Raw genomic sequence first — 18,626 nt, forward strand, 5'->3', positions numbered from 1 at the left:
CCACCTAAATTGGACTGTGATGTAAATGAGAAATAAACTTTACCTGTATAGAGCTGCTGATATTTGGAGGGTGTTTAGGTATAGTAGTTGGGCTACCCTGACTAATGCACTATTATAAAAATTTTCCAAACCCTCTCCTATAAGGAATCCTGTCAGGAAATTCCTCTTATATTCAATCCATCAATAAGCACTATAGTTCTGCCTTTAAAATACATCCTGAACCTATTTTCTTATCATTCCCATCTCTATCATCTGCTTCAAGCCCTATCATTCTCTCACCTGAATTAGTGAAAAAGCATGGTATCCTCCCTTCTATCATTGCTCTACTATAGTCTATTTTTCCACACAGCAGGCAGAGTCACCCTTTTTAAAGGAAAATCAAACCATGCCACTCTACTTCAACGGCTCTCAACACAAATAAAACTAAAAGCTCTTACTGTGGTCTAAAATGGCCCACATTATTTCACCCCCTCAAATTTCATCTTTCTCTCACTCCACTGAAGCCTCAGTGGTCTTTTTTTTTCTGTTTTTAAGTTTATTCCTAATTCAGAATCTTTCCACTTCCTTCCTGGTCCCTCTACTTGAACCTTCTTTCATATCACTGAGGTCTCTGTTCAAACTTCAAATCCTCAGCAAAGGTTTTCCTTAGGATACTATCTAAAATAATCCTCTATTCCCCATCTTCCATCATTCTATTCCCTTATCCTGATTTATTTTTATGAAAGAATTTGATGTATTACCTAAAATTATATTTTATTTTTTGTTTGTTTGTTTACTGTCTTATTTCTCCATTAAAAGGTAAGTGACTTCGTCCTTCCCATCATGGGTATCCACAGCTCAAAAATTTATTCCTTGAAGAAATAAATTCACATACACATTAATCTATTTTAGCAATCATTTTTCTTGCTTAGTCATTTTATTAAAATTCACTACATAGCTTTTACCCCTTTTTCCTTTCTCATCTATTTTCATGCATAATATATACACACTGCTTTATTTGACTTCCTTTAAGAGCTCTTTTCAACATTAATTTGACAATGACTAACTTTAAAAAATGAGCAAGTAATCAAAGTCCTTTCCTAAGGAAGTAATCAATCAATGATGCTGATTCAATAAGCATGCCTACCAATATGGATGGAAGAAGAGTGGTCATTTCATGCAGCTATCTTTAACCTCAAGAATACTGCTAAATGATAGTTTCCATAACCCTAGTAATGGAGCAAGAAATAAGAAAATAAGGCTGGGTACGGTGGCTCACATCTGTAATCCCAGCACTTATGGAGGCCGAGGCAGGTGGATCAACTGAGTTCAGGAGTTCAAGACCAGCCTGGCCAAATATGTCGAAACTCTGTCTCTACTAAAAATACAAAAATTTGTGGGTGTGGTGACAGGCGCCTGTAACCCCAGCTACTCTGGAGGCTGAGGCAGAAGAATCGCTTGAACCTGGGAGGCAGAGGTTGCAGTGAGCTGAGGTCACACCACTGCACTCCAGCCTAGACGACAGAGCGAAACCTCTCTCAAACAAACAAAAAAAGAAAATGAAAAAAAAATTAAACCATGAAGAATGGATATACAGTTATATTCACGTATTAATACCCACATAATAAAATATTACTCAACAACAAAAAAGAATAAACTACTGATATCACAACAGCTAAAACACTATGTTAAGCGAAAGAAGTCAGAAACAAAAAGCACGCAGGTATGATTACCCCACAAACAGACAAAACTAACCCACAATGACAGAAATTAAAATGCATAGGTGGAGGGAAGAGGGAAGAGGCAAGATGGCCAAATAGAACCCTCCAGCAATCACCCCCAACTCCCAACAGAACACCAAACTGCACAACTATTGACACAAGAAAGCACCTTCGTAAGAACCAAAAATCAGGTAAGTGATCACAGAATCTGGTTTTAACATCTTATCAAGGAAAGAGCCACTGGTGAGGGTAGGAAAGACAGTCTTGAACTGCCAACACCATCCCTGTCCTATCCTCTGGTGGCAGCCATGTTGTCCAGAGAGAATCTGTGAACTTGTGGGAGAGAGAGCACAGCGATTGTGGGACTTTGCACTGAAACTCAGTGCTGTCCCATCACAGTGGAAAGCAACAGAGGGCAGAATTCAGTCGGTATCTATGGAGGGAGCATTTAGACCAGCGCTAATCAGAGGGGAACTGTCCATCCCAGTGGTTGGAACCTGAGTTCTGGCTAGTCCTACCATGGCAAGCTAAAGTACTCTGGAGTCATAAATAAACTTAGAAGGCAGTCTACGCCACTAGGACTTCAATTCCTGGGCAAGTCTTGGTGTTGCGTGCACTTGGAATCAGTGGACTTAAGATGCACATGACCCGGTGAGACACCAGGTAGGGCGGCCCAAACAGTGCTTGCATTACCCCTCTCCCAGCACCAGGCAGCATAGCTTGCAGCTCCAGGAGAACCTCCTTCTGCTTAAGGAGAGGAAAGAGTCATATTGTCTTACAACTTGGATATCAGCTCAGCCACAATAAAGAACCAAGCAGAGTCCTGATGCCCCCATTCCAGGCTCTACATCCCAGATGACATTCCTAGACACACCCTGAACCAGAAAAGAACCAGCTGCCATGAAAGGAAAGATCCAGTCCTGGCAGGATTTATCAACTGCTGCCTAAAAGGTCCTTGGACCTTGAATAAACTTCAGTAGCCAGCAGTGGCCAGGCAGTACTTGCCATGGGCCTTGGGCGAGACCTAGTACCATACTAGCTTCAGATGTAACCCAGTGCATTCCCAGCTGTGGTGGCCACCTTGAGAGACTCCTTATGCCTGAGAAAAGGAGACAGAAGAGCAAAAAGGATTTTGTCTTGCAACTTGGGTATCAACTCAGCTACAGTAAAATAAAGCACTAAGCAGACTCCGAAAGTCCCTGATTTCTGGCCTTAGCTCATGGACAGCATTTCCAGACCCACCCTGGGCCAGAAGGGAACCCACTGCTCTGAAGAGAGACCCAAGTCTGGCAGGATTCACCACAAGCTGGCTAAAGAGCCTTCAGGCCTTTAGCCTGACACAAAACGTCGGTGGTAACCAGGCAGTACTCACCACGGGCCTGCGGAGGTGGTAGCCACAGGAAGAGACTCCTTCTGCCTAAGGAAAGAAGAGGAAAGAGTAAAATGGACTCTGTCCTACAACTTAGGCAGCAGCTCAGCCACAGAAAAATAAAGCACCAAGGAGATTCCTAAAGTTCCCAACTCCAGGCCCTAGCTCCCAGCCAGCATTTCCAGACTCACCCTGGGCCAGAAGGGAACCTTCCTCCCTGAAGAGAAGCACAGGAGCCTGTCTGGATTCACCACCCACTGACTAAAGCACCCTAGGGCACTCAGTAAACATCAATAGTAGCCAGGCAATAGTCACCATAGGCCTTGGGCAAGACCCCATATTGTGCAGACTTCAGGTCTGACCCAGTGCAGTCCAAGAGGTGGAGGTCATGGCAGTGCTTGGGTCATCCCTCCCCCAATTCCAGGCAGCTCAGCAAGGAGATACAGACTCCACCAGTTTGAGGAAAAGTAAGGGAAGAGAACAAGAGATTCTGCCTGGTAATCCAGAGAATTCTACCAGAACTAACCCAGACCACAAAGGTGGTACCTCTATGAGTCTGTAAAAGCCACAGCATTACCGGGGCTTGGGGTGTACCCTAATGAAGAGACAGCTACAATAACCAAAGACAGATCATAATACTCAATTCACTTTGAATACTTGGAAAACCTTCTAAAGAAGGACAGGTACAAAAAAAGCCCAGACTGCAAAGATTACAACAAATACCTAACTCTTCAATGCCCAGACACCAACGAACATCCACAAGCATCAACACCACCCAGGAAAACATGAACTCACCAAACATACTAAATAAGGCAGCAGTGAGCAAACCTAGACAGAGATAGGTGACCTTTTAGAGAATTCCAGATAGTTGTTTTCAGGAAACTCAACAAAACTCAAGATAACACAGAAGAAATTCAGAATCCTATCAGATAAACTTAACAAAGACTAAAATGATTTTTAGAAATCAAGCAGAAATTTGGGAGCTAAAAAATTCAACTGACAATCTGAAGAACGTATCAGAGTCTCTCAACAGCTGAATTAGTCAAGCAGGAGAAACAATTAATGAGCTTGAAGATAGGCTACTTGAAAATACACAGAGAAGACAAAAGAAAAAAGAATAACATAAGAATAAAGCATGCCTACAAGATCTAGAAAACAGCCTCAAAAGGGCAAATCTAAGAGTTATTGAGGCTGGGTGCTCAATCACACCTGCAATCCCAGCGCTTTGAGAGGCCAAGGTGGAAGGATCACTTGGGCCCAGGAGTTCAAGACAGCCAGGCAACATAGAGAGATTCCATCTCTACAAGATAAATATTTTTTAATTAACTGGATGTGGTGGCACAAGCTTGTGGTCCCAGCTAAGGAGGCTGAGATGGGAGGATCACTTGAACCCAAGAGGTCAAGGCTGCAATGAGCCATGATCATGTCACTGCACTCCAGCCTGGATGACAGAGCGAGATCCCATCTATTGAGCTATAGTAACCAAAACAGCATAAAAACAGACGAATGAAACAGAATGGAGAACCCAGAAATGAATTCATACATCTATAGTGAATTCATTTTTGACAAAGGTGCTGAGAACACACACTGGGGAAAAGATAGTCTTTTCAATAAATGGTGCTTGGAAAACTGGATATCCATATGCAGGAGGGAGAAACTAGATCCCTATCTCTCACCATATACAAAAATCAAAATTAAAATGGATTAAAGATCTAAATCTAGGACCTGAAACTATCAAACCACTAAAAGAAAACATTGGAGATCTCTCTAGGACATTAGTCTGGGCAAAGATCTGTTGAGTAATAGCCCAAAACTCAGGAAACCAAAGAAAAAATGGACAAATAAGATTACATCAAGTCAAAAAGCTTCCACATAGCAAAGGCAACAATCAGTAAAGTGAACAAACAACCCACAGAATGGGAGAAAATATTTGCAAACTGTCTATTTGACAAGCGATTAATAACAAGAATATATAAGGAGTTCAAACAACTCAACAGGAAAATCTAAAAATCTGATTTTAAAATGGGCAAAAGACTGGAACAGACATTTCTCAAAAGACGTACAAAATGGCAAGCAGGTATATGAAAAGGTGCTCAACATCACTGTACATTAGAGAAATGCAAATCAAAACTACAATGAGATATTATCTTACCACAGTTAAAATAGCTTTTATCCAAAAGGCAGACAACAAATGCTGGCAAGGATGTAGAGAAAAGGGAACACCTGTACACTGTTGGTGAGAATGTAAATTAATACAGCCACTATAAAGAACAGTCTGAAGGTTCCTCAAAAAACTAAAAACAGAACTACTATATGATCAAGCAAATTAACTGGTATGTATATACTCAAAAGAATGGAAATCAGTATATCAAAGCGGAATCTGTACTCCCGTGTTTATTGCAGCACTATTCACAATCACCAAGATTTGGAATCAACCTAACTGTCCATCAACAGACAAATGGATAAAGAAAATGTGATGCATATAACACAATGAAGTTGGTATTCAGCCATAAAAAAAGAATGAGATCCCATCATTTGCAACAAGATGGATGGAACTGCAGGATATTACGTTAAGCAAAATAAGCCAGGCACAAAAAGATAAACTTTGTATTATCTCATTCATTTGTGGGAGCTAAAAATTAAAATAATGTTAACTCATGAAAATAAACAGTACAGTGATGGTTATCAGAGGCTGGGAAGAATATTAAAGGGGCGGAGGAGAGTGGGGATGGTTAATGGGTACAAAAATATAGTTAGAATGAATAAAACGTAGTATTTGACAGCACAACAAGGTGACTACAGCCAACAATAATTTATTTTACATTTAAAAATAACTAAAAGAAGTATAATTGAAATGTTTATAACAAAGAAATGATAAAAGCTTGGGGTAGATACCCCATTTGCCCTAATGTGATTATTATACACTGTATGCTTGTATCAAAATATCTCTAGGCCGGGCGCGGTGGCTCAAGCCTGTAATCCTAGCACTTTGGGAGGCCGAGACGGGCGGATCACGAGGTCAGGAGATCGAGACTATCCTGGCTAACACGGTGAAACCCCGTCTCTACTAAAAAATACAAAAAACTAGCCGGGCGCGGTGGCGGGCGCCTGTAGTCCCAGCTACTCGGGAGGCTGAGGCAGGAGAATGGCGTAAACCCGGGAGGCGGAGCTTGCAGTGAGCTGAGATCGGCCACTGCACTCCAGCCTGGGCGACAGAGCGAGACTCCGTCTCAAAAAAAAAAAAAAAAAAAAAAATATCTCAAGTACCCCATAAATATATACAACTACTACGTACCCATAAAAACTAAAAAGTTTTAAAAAGCATAGATGGGGCAGAGAAGAAGGGACTGACTGAAATAAGAGGGAACTCTTGGGAGTTAATGGAAATGTTATGCTTATTTCTGGTGGTGATTATACCAGTGTATACCATTTTCAAAACTCATACTGAGCACTTATGATCTGTGCACTTTATTGTATGTTAATTGTTTCTCAGTTAAAATGAATTTTAAAAAGATACCGCCACACATCTAAGAAAGCAAAATATACGTAAGGTCGCAAGAAGACCTAAATACACGGAAAAATACACTATATCCAATAAATTGACTTCAGTATCATTAAGAAGCCAACTCTCCTTCAAAATGATATACAATTCCAACAAATTCAGTACAATTCCAAACAAAATTCTAGTAGGTTCTGAACAAATTAACAAGCTGATTCTCAATGTGTATTTGAAATCTAATGGACCTAGAATAGCCAAGACAATCTTAAAGAATAACAAAGTTGGAGGACTTAAACTACCAAATAGCAAGACTTAGTACAAGACCACAAAAAGTATAGTACTTGGTACAAGGAGAGACATAAGAGAATCCAGAAATGGGCTCCTATACAATGATGTTCTAACTTAAAACAAAGATGCCACTGCAATTCAGTATGGGGAAAGGAAAGCCTTCTATGTCAATGGTGCTGAACCAACTGGATTGTCTAGAAAAATTAATTCATGGACAAAAATTACTTTATGATGGATCATAGACCATGAAAGGTAATAAAATTAATATTCCCAGAATAGACCCAATAAGAAGATTTACATGAGCCAGGCACGGCGGCTCACACCTGTAATCTCAGCACTTTGGGAGGCCAAGGCAGGTGGAACACCTGAGGTCGGGCATTCACCAGCCTGAGCAACATGGAGAAACCCTGCCTCTACTAAAACTACAAAATAAGCCGGGCATGGTGGTGCATGCCTGTAATCCCAGCTACTCAGGAGGCTGAGGCAGGAGAATCGCTTGAACCCAGGAGGCGGAGGTTGCAGTGAGCTGAGATCATGCCACTGCACTCCACCCTAGGCAACAAGAGTGAAACTTCGTCTCAAAAAAAAATAATAATATTTACATGAACCTAGAGTGGGATCTCAAACAGAAAACACACACACACACACACACAACGTACTAACCATAAAAAATAATAAATTTGACTTTATTAAAATTAAGAACTTCTATTCAATAAAAACCACTGACAGTAAAAAGGCACAAAAGATACCTGCAATACACATATTAAACCAAAGACTTATATCCAGATTTTTGTAAAAACAGCTAAAAATAAGAAAACAACTGCCCAATCTCTTTAATGAGCAAAAGACTTAAATAGATTACTATGAGGATATATAAAAGGCCAAAATGGATATGAAAAATAAACTCAACATCTGTGGCAGATCATTGTTCAAAAATATTCACTTCTTATCCTTATGTGCATTGAAGACATATACTTCTGCAACCATGAATTTGGGCTACATCACAACTTAGTTTAAGGAGTAGGTCAGCAGACATGACATAAACTGGTCTTGAAATATGCCTGAACAACCGAATATGCCTTCTTGCACTTGTGTTACCACCATGAAAAGAATATGCCTCATCTGGCCTACTGGTGCACATAAGAAGATGAGATACACAAAGCAGAGCTGTCCCAGCTGACCCACAAATCCGTAACCAAGAAACAAATACTTGTGTACCACTGGAGATTTTCAGGTTAAGCAGTAATAGTTGACCAATACAGGCCGAGTGTGGTGGCTCACACCTGTAATCCCAGCACTCTGGGAAGCCGAAGCAGGGGAATCACGAGGTCAAGAGATCGAGATCATCCTGGCCAACATGGTGAAACCCTGTCTCTACTTAAATTACAAAAATTAGTTGGACATGGTGCTGCGTGCCTCTAGTCCCAGTCACTCAGGACGCTGAGGCAGGAAAATCGCTTGAACCCACGAGGCAGAGGCTGCAGTGAGCTGAGACCACACCACTGCACTCCGGCCTGGCGACAGAGTGAGACTTGGTCTCAAAAAAAAAAAAGAAGAAAGAAAGAAAAAAGCCAGACAAAAAAGTATATACTAAATTATCCCATTTATATGAAGTTCACAGACAACATAAATCTATGTATATAGACACCAGAAGCATGGTTTCCTTAGAGGAGAGGAAGTTATATAGGCAGGGCACAAAAGGAAGGCCTTACAAAGTTTTATAAACATTCTGTATCTTAATCTGGACGGTGGATAACCGGTTTTTACATATGTAAGAAATTTTTAACTGTAAATACTGAAGATTTATGCACTTTACTTTATGTTACATGAGAATTGCTTGAACCCGGGAGGCAGAGGTTGCAGTGAGCTGGGATTGCGCCGTTGCTCTCCAGCCTGGGCAACAAACAGCGAAACTCCGTCTCAAAAAAAAGAAAAAGAAATTAGTTATTCGTGGTAAAAAGGAATTTGAGGGGAAAAATAGAAATAAAAGAGATTGGTTATTTGAAGTTAAACTGGTATTCCATATAATAAATGTATTATTATACTGCAATCATTACTATACATTATATATTACAGTATATAATCATATATTAATATATCATATATAGGTAATTATTAGTAATAATAATTATATATTATATAATTACATAATATAATCTTATGATATAATCTATTAACTATATTCATTAAATAAATTTATATTTAATTTAATATACTTATTAAATATACTGATATTAATACTATATAAATTAAGATTGTCTCAAAATTACATTTTACCATAATCACTAAATACCTGGGAAAAGTACAAATATTAGCATCTGGCTTAAAAATTTTTCCCAATATTAATTAATTTATTTTATTTTATTTTATTTTTGAGACAGAGTCTCATTCTGCTGCCCAGGCTGGAGTGCAGAGGCACAGTATCAGCTCACTGTAACCTCCACCTCCCGGGTTCAAGTGATTCTCCCGCCTCAGCCTCCCGAGCAGCTGGGATTACAGGCGCCTGCCAACACCTGGCTAATTTTCTGTATTTTTAGTAGAAACGGGGTTTCACCATGTTGACCAGGCTGGTCTCAAATTCCTGACCTCACGATCCGCCCGCCTTGGCCTCCCAAAGCTCTGCAATTACAGGTGTGAGCCACCGCACCCAGCCCCCAATATTTATTTTTAAAATATTACACCATTTTAACAGTTTCAAAACAAACTAACCTTTTGCCCTTCTACTGGGACGCCACATGGAGACTAGACTATAACCAAAACATGAACCTTAAATAACTTAAAATCCCTCCCTCCACAAGACATATTTCTATTGTTTGCAAAATGAGATTTTATTTTCTTGATAAAACAGTCTAATATAAAGAACTTAGAAAGCTTCTGTGCTTTTATGCATTTAAATAATACAATTCCAGAAGCTTCAAATGTTTATTCATTCTATTAAAAATCTCTTAAGGCTATAAAAAAACCTTCATATTGTTTTACTCTGCAAATTTTCTACTCTGTAGAAACCCCCTCAAGTTTACTCACAAGTACAACACAAAGCACAGTTTAACAGAATAACTAAAAACCTTAGAATTCTTAGTGAAAAGACATTAAAACTACAATTATACATGATTTTCTTTTCTAAGTCATTTATTCTGAAATTTCCTTTTACTAGTTTAACATATTTGCCTATAGGACTATCAAATCACCCTTCGACGGTCCTTATAGAAAAAAAGAATACTTCCAACAGCTTTCTCACTAGGCTTCCATTCTCTACATAAAGATATTAAGTAAGCAAGTATCTAGTGAATCCTATGAGATAAAGAATGTCCTACACCTCAGTAGTATTTCTCTGAAATTCTGTAATATTTATTTTACTGATTTTTTTTTAAAAAGCTCCTCTTTATTAAGAATATATAGTTGGACACTGTGCTGTGTGCTTAATATGTATTACTTCATTTAACAAGAAATATGTGATACTATATCCATTTCTAGATTTAAAAAACTAAAGCTATAGATGTGATGTTCCCAAGATACTACAACTACTACGTTGATGATTACAAACTAGATCCCAATTTCTCTTTTTTTTTTTTTCCTTTTTGGGACAGGATCTCATTCTGTTGCCCACGGCTCACTGCAGCCTCGATCTTCCTGGCTCAAGCCATCCCCCCACCTCAGCCCCCCAGGTAGCTGGGACTACAAGTGAGAGCCACCACGCCCGGTTAATTTTTTTTTAATTTTTATTACTTTTTGTTTTTTTGCAGAGACAGGGTCTCCCTATGTTGCCCAGACTAGTCTTGAAGCCCTGGGATCAAGTGATCCTCCCACCGTGGCCCCACAAAGTGCTGGGATTACAGGTGTGAGCCACCATACCCAGTCATATCCCAATTTCTTTACCAATATGCTACTCTTAGCACAAATAAGAGCCATGACAATTAATGATAATGAATAATAACTGCATCAAACACTCTCAGAGCATTTACTGTATGTTTTAATCATTCCATCCTCATAACAACCCTAAGGAAAGGCACACTATTATGTCTTGTTTTACACAGCAAGAAACTGAAGTACATAGACTTTGCCACTTGTCTAAGGTTGCGGGCCAGTACATGGTAGAGCCAGGATGTGGACATCAGCAGTCCAGCCCTAGAATCTGGGCTTTAAACCACTATGCCACTTTGCCTTTCACAAACTGCCTTATACTGCCTCATAGCTGACATCTCCTTTATGAACTCACAAGTTCTTAAGTAGCAAAGACCAAGACTTCTAACCTAATCAGCATTAGACTTTCGCCACCACAGGGGCTGGTAAATAATAAAAAGAAACTAGAAGGTGCACGAGGTCCTGGAAAGCTTCTTTTTAGTAGTGACTCTTGAGGGGTTAACCTTGCCACTGAACTCTACAATTGTATATGTAATTGTTTAGTACATATTTGATAGTCTCCCCCACTAGTATACAGGCTTGTTAAGGGTAGAATATTTCTTTGTCTTTCCATCTGCTATACAACATTCAAAAATTAATAAAAATCCAAAAAAATGTTTGTTGAATAAACATGTGAAACTCTATTACAGAGGGTTATACTTCACAATCCCTACTATCAACAGAATCAATACAAGATCTCTAGATAAAAGAGATTCACAGCAATTAAGTAATTTGTGGTAAACCACTTATCAGGTTATGGAAGCAGACAGGAGAATAGAGAAAGATAGTGATAGAAGGTAGAAACATGTATTACCTAAGCCCAACAGTAAATATGGGAGCAAAGTAAAGTTAAACAGTGACTCTTTCTTCTTCTTTAATTTGCATACTCACGAATTTTTATCCCTTCATTTTCTTTCAGAATACCCTTCAGTTGAGTACCTCTTTTGACTTTCAATTAGAATCTAGGAAGGGCGAGGGGGCCAGGTGTGGTGGCTCACGCCTGCAATCCCAGCACTTTGGGAGGCCGAGGCAGGTGGAATGCCTGAGCTCAGGAGTTCGCGACCAGCCTAGGCAACACGGTGAAACCCTGTCTCTACTAAAAATACAAAAAAAAAAAAAAAAAATTAGCTGGGCATGGCGGCATGTGCCCGTAGTCCCAGATACTCAGGAGGCTGAGGCAGGAGAACTGCTTGAACCCGGGAGGTGAAGGTTACAGTGAGCCGAGATATCGCCACTGCACTCCAGCCTGGGCAACAGAGCAAGACAACGTCTCAAAATAAAAAGAATGGAGGTAGACCTGAAGAGGTGGCTCATGCCTGTAATCCCGGCACTTCGGGAGGCTGACGCAGGTGGATCACCTAAGGCCAGGAGTTCGAGACCAGCCTGGCCAACATGGTGAAACCCCATCCTTACTAAAACTACAAAAAAAAAAAAATTAGCCAGACGTGGTGGCACATGCCTGTAGTCCCAGCTACTCAGGAGGCTGAGGCAGGAGAATCACTTGAACCAGAAGGCAGAGGTTGCAGTGAGCACAGACTGTGCCATTGTACTCCAGTCTGGGCAACAGATTGAGACTCTGTCTTAAAAAAAAAAAAAAAAAAAAAATAGAATGAGGGGCAGGCCTCAATCTCTGGGTTAGTCCACTTATAAGCTCTACAAATATCTGCACATTTTGGAGGCCTTGTTGACAAGACAGATATACTCAATGACACAACAAAATACTGAGACTTAGGCAGGAGAATTGCTTGAACCTGGGAGGGGGAAACTGCAGTGAACCAAAACCGTGCCACTGTACTCCAGCTGGTGACAAAGTAAGATTCCATCTCAAAAATGAAAAAAAGACACAGTGATCAATGGAACAGAATAAAGAACCCAGAAACAAAGCCACATACCTACAATTAACTGACCTTCAATAAAGTTGACAGTAATAAACACTGGAGAGATGATACCCTATTCAATAAATGCTGCTGGAAATACTGGCAAGCCATATGCAAAATTAAAACTGGACCCCTACCTCTCACCATACACAAAAATTAACTCAAGATGGATTAAACACTTAAATGTAAGACCTCAAACTATAGAAGTCCTAGGAGGAAACTAGAAAAAAACTCATCTGAACATTGGCCTAGGCAAAGAATTTATGACTAAGACTTCAAAAACAGCGGCAATAAAACCAAAAATTGACAATCCGGGCTTAAACTAAAGAACTTCTACATAGCAAAATAAAAATATCCACAGAGTAAACAGACAACCTACAAAATGGTAGAAAATATATGCAAACTATGCATCTGACAAAAGACTAACATCTGGAATCTATAAGGAGCTTAAATCAACAAGAAAAAACAAAACCATCTAATTAAAAGGTAGGCAAAGGACATGAACAGGTACTTCTCAAAAGGTGACATACAAGCGGCCAACAAACATATGAAAAAAAGGCTCAGCATCACTAATCATCAGGGAAATGCAAATGAAAACCACAGAGATACCATCTCAAACCAGTCAGAATGGCTATTATTAAAAAGTCAAAAAATAACAGATGTTGGCGAGGATGCGGAAAAAAGGGAACACTTACACATTTGGTAGAAATATAAATTAGGGCCGGGAGCAGTGGCTCAAGCCTGTAATCCCAGCATTTTGGGAGGCCAAGGTAGGTGGATCACTTGAGATCAGGAGTTCAAGATCAGCTTGGCCAACATGGTGAAACCCCGTCTCTACCAAAAATACAAAAATTAGCCAGGCATAGTAGCACACGGCTATAATCCCAGGTTACAGAGGCAGGTTACAGAGGAGGCTGAGGCAGGAAAATCGCTTAAGCCCAGGAGGCAGAGGCTGCAGTGAGCCATGATCCCACCACTACACTCCAGCCTGGGTGACAGAGCAAGACTCCATTTCAAAAAAAACAAAAATAATAAAGAAATGTCAGTTAGTTCAACCCTTATGGTAAACAGTATGGATATTTCCCAAAGAACTAAAAATTAAACTACCATTTGACCCAGCAATCCCACTACTATCTACCCAAAGGAAAATAAAGTTTTCTATCAAAAAGATACCTGCTTAGCCAGGTGTGGTGGTATATGCCTGTAGTCCCAGCTATTCGGGAGGCTGGGGTGGGAGGATCACTTGAGTTCAGGAGGTAGAGAGGCTGCAGGGAGCCAAAATCATGCCACTGCACTCCAGCCTGGGGTGACAGAGTGAAACCCCATGACAAAAAAACAAAAAGTATATATAACATACATAAAAGAGAAAAAAAAATACCTACACTTTTTTTTTTTTTTTTTTTTTTGAAACAGAGTCTCGCTCTGTTGCCCAGGCTGGAGTGCAGTAGTATAATCTCGGCTCACTGCAAGCTCCACCTCCCAGGTTCATGCCATTCTCCTGCTCCAGCCTCCCGGGTAGCTGGGACTACAGATGCCCGCCACCACACGTGGCTAATTTTTTGTATTTTTAGTAGAGATGGGGTTTCATCATGTTAGCCAAGATGGTCTCCATCTCCTGACCTCGTGATCTGCCCACCTCAGCCTCCCAAAGTGCTGGGATTACAGGCGTGAGCCACAGCGCCCAGCCAAAAGATACCTACACTCTTATGTTTATCACAGCACTATTCACAATAGCAAAATTATGGAACCAATCATCTCTTAAGTGCCCATCAATGGCAGATTGAGTAAAGAAAATGTGATACATATACACCATAGAATATTACACTACCATAAAAAATAATGAAATCATGTCCTTTGCAGCAATATGAATGCAGCTAGAGGCCATTATCCTAAGTGAATCAATGCAGAAACAAAATGAAATACCAAATATTCTGACTTTTAAGTGCGAGCTAAACAGTGAGTATAGATGGACATAAGGATGAAACACTGGGGACTCCAAGGAGTGCGGGAAGGGAAGGGGAGGAGGGAAAGGCTGAAAAACTACCTGTTGGGTATTATGTTCATTATTCGGGTGATGGGTTCAATAGAAACCCAAACTCCAGCACTACACAATATACCCTTATAAGGAACCCGCACATATACACCCTGAATCTAAAATTTAAAAAAAAAGACAAGACACCTCACTCATATGTTTATTACAGCACTAGTCACAAATAGCACTGTTTACAAGTCATGGTCTCAACTTAAGTGTCCATCATGGACATTATTATTCTCTTATCTCCCTATAAGTAGACATATTTCCCTTTAAGACCAGTCACGGTTAGTAATCAATTCTTACTGAATCATCCTCTAGTAATATGAACATAATTTAGGACAGTCTGGAGATGTTAACAAACAATTTGTTCCCACAGCAGAAACTTAGCCATTACTTAATCACTTTTCAAGTGTGACCATCCATTACTACATTAATACATTCACCTCTAAATATCATTAAGACTCAGATCAGCAATTTGTGTAACATTTGCCCCAAATACTTAAAAATCATTCACTTGGTTCCTGTAATAAAAATGGATCAGAAGAGGTCATTATTTCAACCAACTACCACCACAATTGTCAGGGTCCATGGAACATCAAAAAATTACAACAAAATAATACCATCTTGCAACAGTCATTATATCTTAGGCATACCCCTGCTCTTTGTTCCACAGAGTCAACATATAACTCTTATTCACATCTCAAGGAATCTAACTTAAAATATATTCCATGGATGACCTCCTAAAAACTGAAAGAAATTTAGATTAAAAAAAAGCCACACTTTTATTGAACAAACAAATACATACCTATAGCCGAGGTTAGCTGTTTAACAATGGTTCACGTGGCAATGATTTTATAGCAAAAGTCCCTGGGGAGTTATAAAAACAGAAACCTAGCACTGATATACAGTAATCTTCTGATACAAAGTAATTTGATATACACTAATTTGGACAACTCCTACAGACAGAATTGAGGTATCTACTAACAGAAAGGAAACAAAAGGAAAGGCCACCAATGATAAGTATTATGTAAATATGGTAGGTATCACAGCCTAATAAAATTAAAAAATGCTCCACAAATTTCTGAAAAAACAGAAGTAGCTGTGTGACCTGGGACAAGTTATTCAACTTCAAATATTATTCACTGGGATTTAATCATGGTCTACTTCTGGGGTCCACAAACTTATTCTCTACAAAGAGCCAGACTAAGTATTTTAGATTTTACAGGTCATATGGTCTCTGTCCCAACTACTCTACTCTTCTTTTGCAGAATTAAAGAAGCTATAAACAAAAATTTACCCTCACATCGCCTGCCTTTTACACAAAAAAACTGAAGTCTAGAAAAAAATTAACTGATGGAAATTTAGATTTGACTAGGCATTACTATGTGATAATAATAATAATAAATTAACCATGCTTTCAGTGGAAATGAGAAAAGCAAGGCTTAAGTCATCTCAGATTCCATCAAATTTGTTCATGCTATTAAAAACTTAGTAGAATACCACCTCTTCAACCTGTACTAAACAAGAAACTAATAACATGAAATACTGAAAGTTCTTCCAGTTAGAATGTAAAAGGTCACAAGGGAGAATCACTCCACTATATTAAAAAGAAAAAGCTAAACTATAAAATCCAAATTTTAAAACTCATCGGAGAGCCGAGAATACAAAGAAGTCTGGGAAAAAAAAAAAAAAACAACAACAACAACCACCATTCCAGAAAGGGAAAAGCCCTTTCTAGGCTAACAGACAAGTGACTACTTTCATCTCTGAGATCACGGTGAACACAGGAATGAATAATCCTACAGACTGATACAGGAATGAATAATCCTATAGACTGACCAAATTCCAAAGAAATCCCACAAGTAAAGTTAATCAAAACAAACTAAAAATTCTTCCCCATGGAGCTTTAATAGAATATACATCAATGTGCACTAATCTAGGGGTAGACTAGGAGGGCAAAGTGAGATGATTTGAAGGGTAGAAAGTCAAGTGCAGTGCTAAAGCAGAGAGATCCCTGGAAATTAGCTATACTTAAATCTCAAGATCTATTGTAGAGTGAAGACCGAATCCTCCCTTAAAATACTTAAAACCAAAATTAACTACGGTTGTAGCTCAGCCCATACGTAACTCAATTCTATGTCAGAATTAATATTTTAGTCCCTAACCTTTTTGATCTGTCTGAGGAATTAGCATGTCTTTTCTCAGGAAGAAGCAGTTAGGAATTTCATTTTCACTGCTTTTTTTTCTTTTTCTTGAGACAGAGTTTTGCTCTTGTTGCCCACGCTAGAGTGCAATGACACGATCTCGGCTCACTGCAACCTCCGCCTCCCAGGTTCAAGCAATTCTCCTCCCTCAGCCTACCAAGTAGCTGGGATTACAGGCGTGTGCCACCACACCCAGCTAATTTTGTATTTTTTTAGTACAGACAGGGTTTCACCATGTTGGTCAGGTTGGTCTCAGACTCCTGACCTCAAGTGATCCACCCGCCTCGGCTTCCTGAAGTGCTGAGATTACAGGCTTGAGCTACCACACCCAGCCTTCACTGCTCTTTTTACATTTAATATTCATATATAATAAAAATTACAGGATAGTCAAAGAGTCGTGAAAATGTGACTTACAGGAAAGAGAAAAAAGTCAAAACTAATCCACAGATGATGCAGATTGGAATGAGCAAAGACTTTAAAATGAATCTTATAAAAACATAAGATATTATTATGTATAACCTTACAGAGAGAAAAATATTGATTAAATATATTTTGTCAGAGAAGAAGAAATTTGGGGGAAAAAAGAGCCAAATGGAAATTCTCAAATTAAAAAATATTTGAAAAGTTCACTAAATAGATTTAATAACAGATGAGACATCGAAAAGATCCATGAATTCAGAGAGATCAACACAAACTATCCAAATTAAAACAAAGAAGGCCAGGCACAGTGATTCATGCCTGTAATCCCAGCACTTCAGGAGGCCGAGACAGGACAACTGCTTGAGTCCAGGAGTTCAAGACCAGCCTGGGCAATATAGTAAGACCCTGTCCCTACAAAAAAAAATTTATAATGAAAATAATAATAAAGTAAGAAATACTAAAGTAATTTCTTCAGACTAAAGAAAAATAATCTCAGATAGAAGTCTAGATCTGCAAGAAGGAATGAAGAGTACTAGAAAATATTGTGAACAAGACAGCTATGTCTACTGTTACCACTTCTATTCAACACTGTACCAGAGGTAACAGCAAGTGCCATAAAGCAATAAAAAGAACTGAAGGCATGAAGATTGGAGGAAGAATTAAAACTATCTTTATGGGCCAGGAGTGGTGGCTCATGTCTGTAATCCCAGCACTTTGGGAGGCTAAGGTGGGCGGATCACTTGAGGTCAGGAGTTTGAGACCAGCCTGGCCGACACAGCAAAATCCTATCTCTACTAAAAATGCCATAAATTAGCCAGGCATGGCGCCATGTGTCTGTAATACCAGCTACTAGGGAGGCTGAGGCAGGAGAATCGCTTAAACCTGGGAAGCAGAGGTTGCAGTGAGCTGAGATCATGCCACTGCACTCCAGCATGGGGGCCAGAGTGAGACTCTGTCACCAAAAAAAAAAAAAAAAATTTTTATTCTCAGATAATGAGACTTTATATACAGAGGATCCAAAGGAATAGACAAACTAGTAAAACTAATCATTGAATTTGGCAAGTTCAAAAGACGTAAGTTCAATCTACACAAATCACGTATATTTCTAAATACTCCATGAAAGAATGGAAAATGACATTTTAAAAATAATACCATTTATAATTTAATCAAAAAACAAACACTCAGCAATAAAATTAACCAGAATACGTGAAAAATCTCTAATGTGAAAACTATGAAACTTTGCTAAAAGAAATTAAAATCTCAATGAATGTAGATATACCATGTTCAAGAAGAGGAAGACTCAGTATTACTAAGATGTAAATTTCCCAAAACTC

General features: G+C 39.2%; 1 protein-coding gene across 15 annotated transcripts in view; it reads right to left on the bottom strand.

The window, feature by feature from the left end:
• Nucleotides 1-18,626, bottom strand: part of MYO9A (myosin IXA) — a 308,489-nt gene that overhangs the window by 249,764 nt on the left and 40,099 nt on the right. For 11 of the 15 annotated variants that reach the window (XM_038010113.2, XM_008016036.3, XM_008016037.3 and 8 more), the window contains exon 2: nt 3,073-3,117. The exons of 2 other annotated variants lie outside the window; for them this stretch is intronic. The gene's annotated coding sequence lies outside the window, so the exon portion shown is untranslated. Of the gene's footprint in view, nt 1-3,072; nt 3,118-8,672; nt 8,776-18,626 lie in introns of all 15 variants that reach the window. 2 more of the 15 variants (XM_073012278.1, XM_073012279.1) reach the window with 2 other exon arrangements.

This window comes from Chlorocebus sabaeus, chromosome 26 (assembly GCF_047675955.1).
Source record: "Chlorocebus sabaeus isolate Y175 chromosome 26, mChlSab1.0.hap1, whole genome shotgun sequence".
In the NCBI taxonomy this organism is placed as follows: Eukaryota; Metazoa; Chordata; class Mammalia; order Primates; family Cercopithecidae; genus Chlorocebus; species Chlorocebus sabaeus.